This window comes from Patiria miniata, unplaced genomic scaffold, assembly GCF_015706575.1.
Source record: "Patiria miniata isolate m_02_andy unplaced genomic scaffold, ASM1570657v1 HiC_scaffold_25, whole genome shotgun sequence".
Lineage (NCBI taxonomy): Eukaryota > Metazoa > Echinodermata > Asteroidea > Valvatida > Asterinidae > Patiria > Patiria miniata.
In genome coordinates, this window is record NW_024037064.1 from 14,930,461 (window position 1) to 14,944,622 (window position 14,162).

The 14,162-nt window shown below is 49.0% G+C and overlaps 1 non-coding gene and 1 pseudogene across 1 annotated transcript; both read right to left on the minus strand.

Moving 5' to 3' along the window:
- Positions 1–5,065: 5,065 nt before the first annotated feature.
- On the minus strand, positions 5,066–5,242 carry LOC119733551 (annotated as a pseudogene).
- Positions 5,243–10,609: 5,367 nt separating this feature from the next.
- Positions 10,610–10,801, minus strand: LOC119733578. The gene has a single exon (XR_005271918.1). It is a non-coding gene; the product is annotated as a U2 spliceosomal RNA (small nuclear RNA).
- Between the last annotated feature and the right edge of the window lie 3,361 nt (positions 10,802–14,162).

The following is a 14,162-nucleotide window of genomic DNA, read 5'->3' on the forward strand; positions in this document are numbered from 1 at the left end:
GCTTAAAATCAATCCCATTAATTGCCGGATGCTGGGTAGGCTCCCGGCTCGACAACAGGTCGTAAAGTTGCCGGACCCTTACGGGCCCCCAGTCGATGTCCGGCGTAATGGTAGAAATAAGCAAGACCAGCTTGCAAAATTGACGGTAAAACCCAGTGGGTTGGAGGGCGTGTGGGGTATCATTCCTCCAGATGTTACGGGGGAGAACACCAAGGAGTGACGAGGCCGCCCAGTACAGAGAAAAAAATCTCCAAGGAGGACCATCGTCACTCAACAAAACCCTAAACCCACTGGCAAAGAAAGCGTCACATTTGTGACGAATATTGGTGACCCCAAGGCCACCATTAGCTAAAGTCTGGACAAGGACTGACCTTTTTACAAGTTCAGTCTTGCCAGACCAAATAAACGAAAAAATGGCCCGGTTAATAACCCTCTCTACCGAAACCGGCAGAGGATAAACCGGGGCCAAGAAAAACAACGGAGTTAAAATCAAGGTGTTGACCAGCAACACCTTGCCTAAAAGAGAGAGCATTCTCCCTTTCCACATGTCCAAAGTGGACTGCAGATTGGGGATCCGCTCTCTCCAATTCATAGGGCCCATGTCCCCACCGCCCACCCAGACACCGTTGATTTTAATCGGGTCTCTGGTCCACTGGATAGGGACCTCGTCGGGAAGGCTGTCGGGCCATGAGCCAAAAATCAAGCCTTTGGACTTGGCGAAGTTAAGGCGAGACCCGCTCGCACGAGAAAATGCATCAATGATGCCAAACAACCGCCTCACCGATCTGAAATCCCGAACTATGCAGGTAGTGTCGTCTGCGTACTGCAGAACCCTGCATTCGAGACCACTGGCCCCGGGGATTTTCAGACCGGTGAGACGGCAATCTCTAACAATAGTTTGAGCAAAAGGCTCAATAAAAAGCACATACAAAAGAGGGGAGAGGGGGCAACCCTGCCTCACTCCCCTCGTGACTAAAAAGGGATCCGACAAAGATCCATTGATAAAAATGGCACTGGATATGTCTGCATATAGCAGCTCTATCCAGTGCCGGAAATTAGGTCCAAAACCAAAACGGTCAAGGACCTTAAAAAGAAAATCCCAATTGACCCTGTCAAAGGCCTTCTGCTGGTCAAGGGAAATAACAAGGCAGTCAAGGTTCTTTCCATCCACGAATGCTACCAGGTCCCGAAGGAGTCTGATATTATCATGGATGGACCTCCCCTTGACGCCACAAGTTTGAAACTGACCGACAATGTCGGGCAACACCCGACCAAGGCGGAGGCACAAGGCCTTCGACAGGATCTTGTAATCTACATTGAGAAGGGATATGGGACGCTTGTTCCTAGGATCAAGCGGATCCCCTCCCTTCTCTAAAAGGGTGATGATTCCCAATCGCTGAGAATCACCTAGACTATTTACAGAAAAGGCGCAACGGAAGACCCCCAGAAGGTCGGGACCGACCAAATCCCAGAACTTCACGTAGAATTCCTTGGGCAGGCCGTCCCCACCAGGAGTCTTACCGTTGGCCATACTACTTAAAGCCGCATCAAGTTCCGACAGCTCAAGTTGGCTGTCCAAATCGATGCGGCTCTCTTCGTCTAGAACAGCCGACAAAGAGTCTAAAAAAGGAGATTGCAAATCGACCTCCACAGGCTCGTCTGAAAACAAATCGAGATAAAAATCTCGATAAACAGCGGCGATCTCCTCTGGAGAGGAAACAATGTCCCCTCCGGGACTGTAAACGGAAGAAATGATTTTCTTCCGAGCCTGGGAGGTCTCTTTTTGGAAGAAGTATTTGGACGGCTTTTCCCCTTCATCGAGGTCACGAACCCGCGAGCGGACTCGAGCCCCCTCCGCTTCGAAGTCGTCCAGTTCGGAAATTTCACTCCTAATATTTTCATGCCGAGCAAGAACTTCAGGAGTGGAGTGCCCGGCATTAAGTTCTGAAACGACGGAGCGCAGGGCAGCCAAAAGTGACTCCCTGCGCCTCCGTCTACTTCTAACTTGTCTATAAGAAAAAATGGAAATAAATCGCCTAATGCGGGACTTGACGTCCTCCCACCAGAGGAGTTCGTTTCCGTACCCCTCCTTGAGAGATCGCCAGCCCGCATAAGCTTCTCTAAATTCCCTTTGAAAGCCAGCGTCGGCCAGGATGGAAACATTACATTTCCAATAACCCCGACCGGCGCCAGCAATCTCCGGGAGATTAAATTGCAAAACAACACCGTCATGGTCGCTAAAGTAGCATGGCGAATGCAGGCAAGACACCACGTCGACCGAACTGGACGCGTAAATACGATCCAGCCGGCTCGACACCGTGTTCGCCGCATTGCGCCATGTAAAAGAAATTTCTGACGGATTGAGAGACCGCCAGCAGTCGCTCAAAGAAAAATCGTCTATGAGATGGCCCAGCTCGCCGGACCCAATCCCACAAGATGTGGAATCAGAACCACGGCGATCTAGGTCCAAATTTAAAACACAATTAAAATCTCCCGTAAGAATTACGGGAAGATGTCCCGTCAGACGGGATGCAACTTCCGTGAAGAAGAGACGACGCGTCCTGGGGTCGGTAGGGGCATAAACAGTGCAAAGTCGCACTCCCCTCCCTCCTCCAGGAGCGCGCAAAATACCAGAAACGACCCTCCCTTCAGAATCAAAGGAAGGATCGGAAAAAACAAACGGACTTCTGGCAGGCAGGAGGATGATGGTGCCTCGGGAAGAGGAAGTGCCAAAACTGGCAAACATCTTCCCCTTCCACTCTGCCCGCCAAGAAGCTAAGTCATCATTGCCGGCAATATGACACTCCTGAAGACAAGAAATGTCATACCCCCGGCAAAGACTAAAAATCCGTCTCCTCTTCACTGGATCACGCATCCCATTCACATTTAGTGTGAGAATGGCGACCATGCCGAGTGTATAAAAAATTACTCGGGCGGATCACCCTTAGGGGATCCGTCCTTTGTTTTGCTAGGTGAGGGAGGGGGTTTTGCAACCCTCTTCCCTCTGTCTGAGTCTGAAGACGACTCAGACAGGTTAACTGATGCCGCCCCACCCGGGATGGATGGCGCGGCACTAGAGGAGGGTGCGGCCTTAGCCTTACCCTCCTCCATCTCCGAACCGGAGGAAAACCCTGGCCCCGTGCTCTTTTTCGGGGCCACACACGAAGAGGCCGAGTCCGAACCAGAAGAAGTACTTCTGGCCCTCTTCTTCTTCAATTTTCGCTTCTTCCCCTCTACTGGGGAAAAAGGAATTGCTTTCTCGATGGCCGCTGCCTGGCATTCGATGTCATCACAGACCACCACTGGTGGTCCGTTGACGCCAGTACAGTCGGCACAACCGACCCGATTCGTGAGTGTGCCTCTGGTGATCTCACGACCGCAGTGGAAACATGCCCAAGCGGTCGGAGCCTCCAGAGACCCACAAACCCTCGCGCAGCGCAAACACGCTGCTCGAGGCAGTTCAAAGGTGGCTAGAGTCGGAGCCTCCGAGTCCGAAGTGTCGGACTTCGAAGACTCAAACTCGTCCGAGTCGGAGCTCTCCACCCCCGTCACATCCACAGCTGTGGATGCGGTAGGAGGCGAAGGAGGCTCCGACTGGCTAGGTTGTGCAGGGGCAGATTTCCCCTGCACAACTACGTCAGCCCACCGTTTGGTGGGCTTCACTTTGTTAGCGAAAGACTTGGGGCACTTCTGAAAGTTGTGCCCCTCGTCCCCGCAAAACGTGCACTTAACACGGTTGGGGCACTCAGACGAGAGATGCCCCAACTTTAAACATTTGTAGCATTTAACTGCCTTACAGGCCGATGCTACGTGCGCCTGGTCCCCGCAACGGGCGCAAGTCCGGGCCTGGCCAGTGTAGCCAACCCAGGCATTGCGGTTCCCGATGCGGAGAACCGAGGGAATGTTTTGGACACCCGACATAAGGTATTGTCGGGTGCCCGTAAATACGGAGGGCTCTTCGGGGTAGGTCTGAAACCTACCCTTATGAACCCTCCCGTATCTAGAGAGGATGGATCGGACGATGTTATCGTCCAGATCCACCTCGACAAACTTAACAGAAACCAGCTTGAGGGTGCCGTGTGAAAGCACATGGCACCCTTCAAGCCGGTCTAAATGCGGTAAAAACCGCTTGGCTTGGGCAGCAGACTTGAACGTTACGTCAAATCTGCCACCCTGCAACGGCTGTAAGGCCTCAAGATGGGCCGCGGGGGAAATCCCCACGCCTTTGAGCGCCTTAAACGCGTCACTAGGCGCCCCCTTGCCGTCAAATTTGACTTCAACGGCGCGGAGGCGCCGAGCTTCGTATGTCTTGGAAGACATATTGAAGCAATCCCCAAAATAAGATGTCCAACTAGGACCAAGAAAGAAAAAACAAAAGAATGGACACCGAAACTAGCTTGTGTCGATGTCCAAACTAAGGGATGGTAGCAAACTGCCTACCAGTCCCACAGAAATATATAATACAGATACCGATACAAACTTGTATCGGTAATAAATTATTTATTATATACAAAGAGAGTGAGTCACAACTGCTGACTCACTCAACAAGAAGATAAATCACAGGTAGCAACTGCCTACCTGTGATTAAGAAAGAAAAATGAACGCGGAGGCCAGGCCCCGCAGACCCGAAATTCCCCACCGGTGTAGTGCAGAGAACCCCGAGCCTACAGGCCCGCAATACCCGCGCTACGGCTCGCTCCCCGCTGCCGACCCACCACCTAGTGTAACGGCGGTAGTCGGCTGCGTAACGGGTCACAAGCCGCAGCACAAGCACACGGGTCCCAACCCCGCAAACGCTATAGAAAGGAGAAAATTCCCCCAACAAAGGACTTCACGGGGCTATGCACACGCACAGCCCCACCCAAATGAATAGGGCCGTGCACGCTGCCACGGCCTAAACAAAGAAACGCGTAGAAACGAATGGGCCGTGCACGCTGCCACGGCCCAAACAAAAGACGTGTACAAATGAATAGGCTGGCGTGTACAGCACTGCGTACACAGCCAGCAACGAAAAACCAACACCAAAAACACCCAAAATATCACAAAAAATGCAACGAAAATCTCTAAAAACTAGACCTACTTGGTCTATAAACGAAGACAAAAAGGAAGATACAAAAATTATCTTCTCACGCGATCGAAAAACTTGAATATAGTCGCAGACAACCCGGAGCTCCGGGGAGGCGTGGCTGTCTGAAAAGAACAGATACTACACATGATCTTAGCCAAAAGGCCGAGAAGCGATAACGATTAATATTAAAACAATAGCGCGGAAAGGGATTATTCGTCTTGAAATACTGTTTGCTATTGTTCTTCTTATTATTTATTTTTGCCTTTTTTTGTTTCCTGGTGTGAAAACAAAAAAAAGACTCCTGCGCGTCCACCGCAACTCAACGAAACCCGGGGAGAGAGAGATGAGCAAGAAATCTCCGGCTTTCTCAGATTAACAGAGACATATACATTCTTAAAAATATTTCTATCATGCATTTTCATACACCTCGATCATATTTCACCAAAAATCTTGTTGAAAAAATTAATCCAGACAAAAAATGGGATCAATGCATCAGTGAGCGAGAGCGTCGGCACTAAATGCCGTACGTACGATGTACCGGGACAAGCATATCAATAGATGGCGCCCTTCAACACTCCCGGTCATCGCGCCTCGGCGTTTCCCATCTGGGTATTTCTCAGGCCCTGCCAATGGGTCCCACATTAGGGGCGGGGAAATACTTCAGTTTGTCAGTAAGCTCCGTGGCCGAGTGGTTAGAGAGCACATGTAGAAAGTAATAGACCGTGGGTTCGAGTCCCAGCCTGCCGCTTTCCTTTAATTGCTTGGTTATTGTTTTTTGTTTTGTTATTTTTTCACTTACTTATTTCCCCTTTTTGTAATAATTACTATTTTATTTCATTGATTTATTGTTTATTTCGTCATGAAGTTATAAGAAGAAAATTCGAAAGAAAAGAAAACATTCGTCATACCGTTTTCATTTGCGCTTATAATACTTATGTATCAATATCAATGCGGTCCCGCGGGGAGTTAATTGAAGAGAGAAAGAAAGAAAAGAAACAAACGGGAAACAAATGTCAACGCACCATTATTTGTCCATTTTTGTAACCTTTGGTGAATAAGTCATTCACATTCTACATGAGGCAACATTTAAGACAATACATATACATACATGTATGGCTAATGTACTCAGCCGGCCGGCCGGTCACATACGCAGTGCGTAAAATTTTGCATAATGCTTAAGTTAAAGGACACAGTGGGAATTCTATCTGGAACAGTGTTCTATTGTTTATAAAAAAAATTAGAGAAATTGATTTCGGCTATGAGTGAAGGTAGAGGTGGAGTTAGACAGGCAGCGACAAATCTCTTTTTTGAAGGTTGTGGTGGCTCTGAAAAGAGCCTTTTGGGTTTGTGGATGCAAAGTAAGTTCTTTTCTTTACTTTGACACTTTGGCGGTCTTCTTGGGCAGAAGAACTTGCTGGATGTTGGGAAGGACACCACCCTGCGCGATGGTAACTCCGCTCATCAACTTGTTCAACTCCTCGTCGTTGCGTATAGCAAGCTGCAGATGGCGGGGATTAATTCTCGTCTTCTTGTTGTCTCGTGCAGCGTTTCCGGCCAGTTCCAAGATCTCCGCGGTAAGGTACTCCATCACTGCCGCAAGGTAGACCGGTGCACCGGCACCGACACGCTGGGCGTAGTTGCCCTTACGCAGAAATCTGTGAACACGACCCACGGGGAACTGGAGTCCCGCCCTGGAGGACCTGCTCTTGGCCTTGCTTCTTGCTTTGCCGCTCTTTCCTCGCCCAGTCATCTTGACAGTATAGTGACAGAAGATGAATGTACTCTGCAGTAAAGGTGGTGTGTGAATGAACCCACTTGGAAAACACGACACTAGTTATAGCGTTCTAGTGGATTGGCTGAAGCGTGCCAAGTAGCCAATCACGCGACACGGGCGTGCCCGTCGCACGGTTGGGTGCACCGCATCCATTTTGGACGCGGGGGACGAGGGAACAAAAAATTACAACTGTGTCATCGTCGTTCAAAGTAATGGAATCACTAGATAAAACACAGAAACATGCAGCATTCTTACCTCCATTTTAAGACGTTTTATTGTTATTCCGCCGAAGAAGTCCCATGATCTTTCGACCAGCCTCCGCACAATGGCAGTGATTCGTTGCTCTCACGCGGCGGTTAAAACTGGCCTCGGTTTCTTGCTAGATATTTGTAACATCCCACAGACGAAATCCTAATTTATTTTTTAATAGTAACCCACTCAACAAAATGCAAGCACTCGTCCGGAGATTGAAAGAAATGACCAATTGACAAAGGCTGTGGCATAAATTAAATTATGTGTTTACGACGACGACAAGACTCAGGGATTAACTTTAATCGCATTACCTCCCCTCGCCTCACGAAGGGTAAAAGAATATTTAAAAAAAAGAGAGAGAGAGTGAAAGGGACACAACAGAATAAAAAAAAGGTTAGTTGTAAAACCTAAGAAATGGGCTGATCGGGCGAACTGAGCTGACTGGCAAATCTCTTTTTGGAAACTGTGTTGGCTCTGAAAAGAGCCGTTTGGTTTTGAAGCCTTCAAAATTTCTATTTTGAAGTCGTGTACTTGGTGACGGCCTTGGTGCCTTCGCTGACTGCATGCTTAGCAAGCTCCCCGGGAAGAAGTAGGCGTACTGCTGTCTGCACTTCACGGCTTGTGATGGTGGACTTCTTGTTGTAGAGAGCGAGGCGAGAAGATTCGCTGGCGATGCGCTCAAACACGTCGTTGACAAAGCTGTTCATGATGCTCATTGCCTTGCTCGAGATTCCGGTGTCGGGGTGCACCTGTTTCATCACTTTGTAGATGTAGATGCCGTAGCTCTCCTTGCGACGCCGGTGCCTCTTTTTGTTGGCGCTAACCGGACCCTTAGTATTTCCGGCCTTCTTCTGACCTTTTCCGCTAACTTTGGGAGCCATATTGGAGGACTTGGAATGTATCGGATCGTGAGATCGAATGAAAGACCAGCACGTCTTGGCCGGCTTTTATTGTGCACAGCTTGGATTCTGACCACCCATGCATCGTCCACTTTCCCGCCAGTGACCGCTTACCCATGCGTGAAGAAAGCGGTATGCGTGCATAGTTATACAATGCACGCACGGCACGACCCCCCCCCCCTCCCCGGCAAGGGTATTTTTAGCCTTTTTCTCAGACTGACACGTGTATAAGTGTCCTTCTTAAATATTATTGTCTACTGAATTTCTGGGAAATAATAAAGTCATCTCCAGCGGAGGGCGAATTAATATGTCGTAGTGCACCAATACTTCTTTAAATGTTGTTTCCCCCTTATGCACCATCCATTTATAATGAATCATACAATGTAACGCAAAACCGACGAAAATAAGAGAACGAGTACCTGTAATTGTCAAAACAGATAGGAAATATATATCATTATTACCATGCCCATAACAATTCAATTTTGCCTGGAACACGTTTCGGATGAGGCATACGTATAGAACCCAAAAAGTGGAATGTATTTGGACAGAATATCAACAATAATAATTCGGAAAAAAAAATCAACGGCCCTTTATTCTTTATTTGAAGGAAAACTCAGGGATTGGACTTAATCTCTCTTTGAAGAAGTAGTGGCTCTGAAAAGAGCCGTTAGTTTTATTTCTTTTTGCGCACACAACGTGCTCAAGCTCGTTCACCCCGAATTCGGCGGGCCAACTGGATGTCCTTGGGCATGATGGTGACCCTCTTGGCGTGAATGGCGCACAGGTTGGTGTCTTCGAAGAGGCCGACGAGGTAAGCTTCGCTCGCTTCTTGCAATGCCATGACGGCAGAACTCTGGAATCGCAGTTCAGTTTTGAAATCCTGTGCAATTTCACGCACAAGTCTCTGGAATGGCAGCTTTCGGATCAGCAGTTCGGTGCTCTTCTGGTAGCGGCGAATCTCACGGAGGGCGACGGTTCCCGGTCGGTACCGATGGGGTTTCTTGACACCGCCAGTCGCCGGTGCGCTCTTGCGGGCCGCCTTGGTGGCCAACTGCTTCCTGGGGGCTTTCCCCCCGGTGCTCTTTCTTGCCGTCTGCTTGGTGCGCGCCATGGTCAAGGGTATGGTTTGATGAACGGTGATCACAACTGAGTGCAGATTGAGCGAACGGACCCCGCCTCTTAAGGCCGGCGCATAGCATCCTAGGTTGGAAGCCTAACAATGGGCTATCTTCCGATTGGGTGCTTCGGGGGCCAAGCGGAGACGCTTCAGTGATCACGATTTCCGTACGTTGAAAAAGTATAGACGTTAAATTTCAATCGAAAATGCTGCTTTTCCGAGCCAATAGTATTATGAGCCCTCGGCAACAGAATCCATTTGGGATCGTTGAGACTACAATATTTCTCCCACCCCCTACTTGGGATTAATTGAACCCCAATAAACACCCCCTCCCCCACCCCTAAAAGAAAAGTGACAAACATACGGATTTCCCTGGCTGCTGTTTATGTTTGTTTTGTAATAAAGACAATAATCACACACACCCATTCGCGAACAAAATGTCACGGATCCCTCTATACGTTCCCCGCTATATCCTGAGACGAGCACCCAGTAATTATTACTTAATCGACTTTGACAAAAAAATGGAGACCAGACATGTTTTACAGTGGAAATAGGGAGGGGAAAAGCAACTCTAAGAACACACATGACAAGGACAAGTGAAATCGAGTAAAATCAAGATTCAATCTCTTTTTTGAAATAGTGGTGGCTCTGAAAAGAGCCGTTCGGTTTGATTTTTGGATATGGTGTCTAGCCGCCGAAGCCGTACAGCGTGCGTCCCTGTCTCTTCAGCGCATACACCACGTCCATTGCAGTGACAGTCTTCCTCTTGGCGTGCTCGCAGTAGGTGACTGCATCGCGGATAACGTTCTCCAGGAAAACCTTGAGGACTCCGCGGGTTTCTTCGTAGATGAGCCCGGAGATACGCTTGACTCCTCCGCGGCGGGCCAGCCGACGAATGGCTGGTTTAGTGATTCCCTGGATGTTATCTCGGAGAACCTTGCGGTGTCGCTTGGCACCCCCTTTGCCTAGTCCCTTTCCTCCTTTGCCACGGCCAGACATGTTTGTGTCTCCTCAGTCGGTTGTAGATGATTCAATGGCCATCCCAGCCCCGGCGAGGCAACTTATAGGACATGCGCGGACGCGATATGAGCATGCGAAGCCATCAACTGTTACGGCGCCCTCTGGCGACCAATCGTGGCAGGAGCACTCATCCTGGGAAACAAACAAATCAGAAGCAAAACAAGGGGGAAAAGGGATAACAAATAAGAAAAGGAAGAAGATGCCTAGAAACATATTGCAACGAGACTCAAACAATACATTTATAACCAGACACAGAGGGGTCGTGGCCAAGCTTTTTTTTTTTTTTTTTTTTTTTTTACACCTTGAACGGAAATCAATGAAAACGCCAACATCATAATTTAACAAGACTTTACACACTTACTAATATTTACCGTAATTCAATGTGAAAGCCCTGTCACCAAAACGTCAAAAGAAAACGAACCTTTAACGACGGGGCACCGTAGTCAGAACCTGTTTTTGTATTAATTGATGTTCCCCGAAGGGAGTGGGCCGAATCCCGGATGTACTGCTATACCGGGCCAACCCGTGGCCGGGACGAGGCAAGCCTCTATTCCACGGCCCAAATCCAAAAATCAGTTTAATATACTGGCTGTTCAATGAACAGCGTTTCAGATATTAAGCTGAAAAGAACAGATACTAATTTTTCATTTTAGGATCCCCCTAAAGAAGATCCCAGGGTAGGGTAGTCCCACTACACCTTAGTACGTGAGGCTACGAGCCTCCCTACCCTTTTAACCTAATATTTAAACCAACAGACACTTGACAAAGACAAGACATGCAGTCAGTGTAGCCACGCTACCCACGCATTACCATGGTAGGGTACGACCCTAACTGGCTGACAGGAAAAATAAACAAAAAGAAAACTATACCATGGAACTTCCGGACGCAACAACGCTCATACGAGCAAACATACAATAAAAAGGACCTAAAGGGTCCTAACCAACAGAGCGAAAACGCTCACAGGTCCGACATTAGGATCCGAAACGGTCCTAAGACAACAAAAGCCAGCACAAAGCTAAGCTTAGTAAAAAAAGGCCTTAAGGGCCCCAAAACCAGGAGCAATAAAGACTCCCACAAAAAGGGGACCTAAAGGGTCCCAAAAAACAAGGAGCAAAAGGCTCCCTCAAAAAAGACCTAAAGGGTCCAAAAAGCAGGGAGTAACAGCTCCCACACAAAGGACCTAAAGGGCCCGAGATAAACAAGGAGGAAAAAAAAATCTCCCACATGAAAAAAGGTTGCAATAATGCAACAACAAATTTAGAACTTGAGGACAAGATGGTCGTCAATGACGACACATACCGCTCCCCGCACGCACCAGATGGTGCGGAACTTGGCCCGGTCCAGCCGGACAAAGTCCAAATGTAAGCGGTTCTTGACCGCAGCCTTGACACGGTGAAGCACGTGGTCAGCATCCGGCCGTGAGCCATCATACAATGTCTCACAGCGCGAACACCAAACCAACCACTTCACCGTGCTAATCAAATACCAGACCAGAAGAGAGTCTGGCCTGGTCTCAAGCCCTGACCCATACAAAACGCAGGAACGGGTCAGGGAAAAATAACGGGCCAGGGCTTTGCAACCAATGTGCTCGACCCAGGCCCACAAAATGTAAACGAAAGGGCAGTCCCAAAAAACGTGGCTAAGTGACTCTGGAGCGGCACAGCCGACCCGAGGACACTTGCCATCACCAATGCCCCAATGGCCTAAACGTTGGGAGGTTTTTAAGGCCCCCCATGCTACCCTCCAATTCAAGTCCCGCAAGCGGTTACTCAAATTGGAGGAGTGACAAAGTTTAAAAACATGCTTAAAATCAATCCCATTAATTGCCGGATGCTGGGTAGGCTCCCGGCTCGACAACAGGTCGTAAAGTTGCCGGACCCTTACGGGCCCCCAGTCGATGTCCGGCGTAATGGTAGAAATAAGCAAGACCAGCTTGCAAAATTGACGGTAAAACCCAGTGGGTTGGAGGGCGTGTGGGGTATCATTCCTCCAGATGTTACGGGGGAGAACACCAAGGAGTGACGAGGCCGCCCAGTACAGAGAAAAAAATCTCCAAGGAGGACCATCGTCACTCAACAAAATTCTAAACCCACTGGCAAAGAAAGCGTCACATTTGTGACGAATATTGGTGACCCCAAGGCCACCATTAGCTAAAGTCTGGACAAGGACTGACCTTTTTACAAGTTCAGTCTTGCCAGACCAAATAAACGAAAAAATGGCCCGGTTAATAACCCTCTCTACCGAAACCGGCAGAGGATAAACCGGGGCCAAGAAAAACAACGGAGTTAAAATCAAGGTGTTGACCAGCAACACCTTGCCTAAAAGAGAGAGCATTCTCCCTTTCCACATGTCCAAAGTGGACTGCAGATTGGGGATCCGCTCTCTCCAATTCATAGGGCCCATGTCCCCACCGCCCACCCAGACACCGTTGATTTTAATCGGGTCTCTGGTCCACTGGATAGGGACCTCGTCGGGAAGGCTGTCGGGCCATGAGCCAAAAATCAAGCCTTTGGACTTGGCGAAGTTAAGGCGAGACCCGCTCGCACGAGAAAATGCATCAATGATGCCAAACAACCGCCTCACCGATCTGAAATCCCGAACTATGCAGGTAGTGTCGTCTGCGTACTGCAGAACCCTGCATTCGAGACCACTGGCCCCGGGGATTTTCAGACCGGTGAGACGGCAATCTCTAACAATAGTTTGAGCAAAAGGCTCAATAAAAAGCACATACAAAAGAGGGGAGAGGGGGCAACCCTGCCTCACTCCCCTCGTGACTAAAAAGGGATCCGACAAAGATCCATTGATAAAAATGGCACTGGATATGTCTGCATATAGCAGCTCTATCCAGTGCCGGAAATTAGGTCCAAAACCAAAACGGTCAAGGACCTTAAAAAGAAAATCCCAATTGACCCTGTCAAAGGCCTTCTGCTGGTCAAGGGAAATAACAAGGCAGTCAAGGTTCTTTCCATCCACGAATGCTACCAGGTCCCGAAGGAGTCTGATATTATCATGGATGGACCTCCCCTTGACGCCACAAGTTTGAAACTGACCGACAATGTCGGGCAACACCCGACCAAGGCGGAGGCACAAGGCCTTCGACAGGATCTTGTAATCTACATTGAGAAGGGATATGGGACGCTTGTTCCTAGGATCAAGCGGATCCCCTCCCTTCTCTAAAAGGGTGATGATTCCCAATCGCTGAGAATCACCTAGACTATTTACAGAAAAGGCGCAACGGAAGACCCCCAGAAGGTCGGGACCGACCAAATCCCAGAACTTCACGTAGAATTCCTTGGGCAGGCCGTCCCCACCAGGAGTCTTACCGTTGGCCATACTACTTAAAGCCGCATCAAGTTCCGACAGCTCAAGTTGGCTGTCCAAATCGATGCGGCTCTCTTCGTCTAGAACAGCCGACAAAGAGTCTAAAAAAGGAGATTGCAAATCGACCTCCACAGGCTCGTCTGAAAACAAATCGAGATAAAAATCTCGATAAACAGCGGCGATCTCCTCTGGAGAGGAAACAATGTCCCCTCCGGGACTGTAAACGGAAGAAATGATTTTCTTCCGAGCCTGGGAGGTCTCTTTTTGGAAGAAGTATTTGGACGGCTTTTCCCCTTCATCGAGGTCACGAACCCGCGAGCGGACTCGAGCCCCCTCCGCTTCGAAGTCGTCCAGTTCGGAAATTTCACTCCTAATATTTTCATGCCGAGCAAGAACTTCAGGAGTGGAGTGCCCGGCATTAAGTTCTGAAACGACGGAGCGCAGGGCAGCCAAAAGTGACTCCCTGCGCCTCCGTCTACTTCTAACTTGTCTATAAGAAAAAATGGAAATAAATCGCCTAATGCGGGACTTGACGTCCTCCCACCAGAGGAGTTCGTTTCCGTACCCCTCCTTGAGAGATCGCCAGCCCGCATAAGCTTCTCTAAATTCCCTTTGAAAGCCAGCGTCGGCCAGGATGGAAACATTACATTTCCAATAACCCCGACCGGCGCCAGCAATCTCCGGGAGATTAAATTGCAAAACAACACCGTC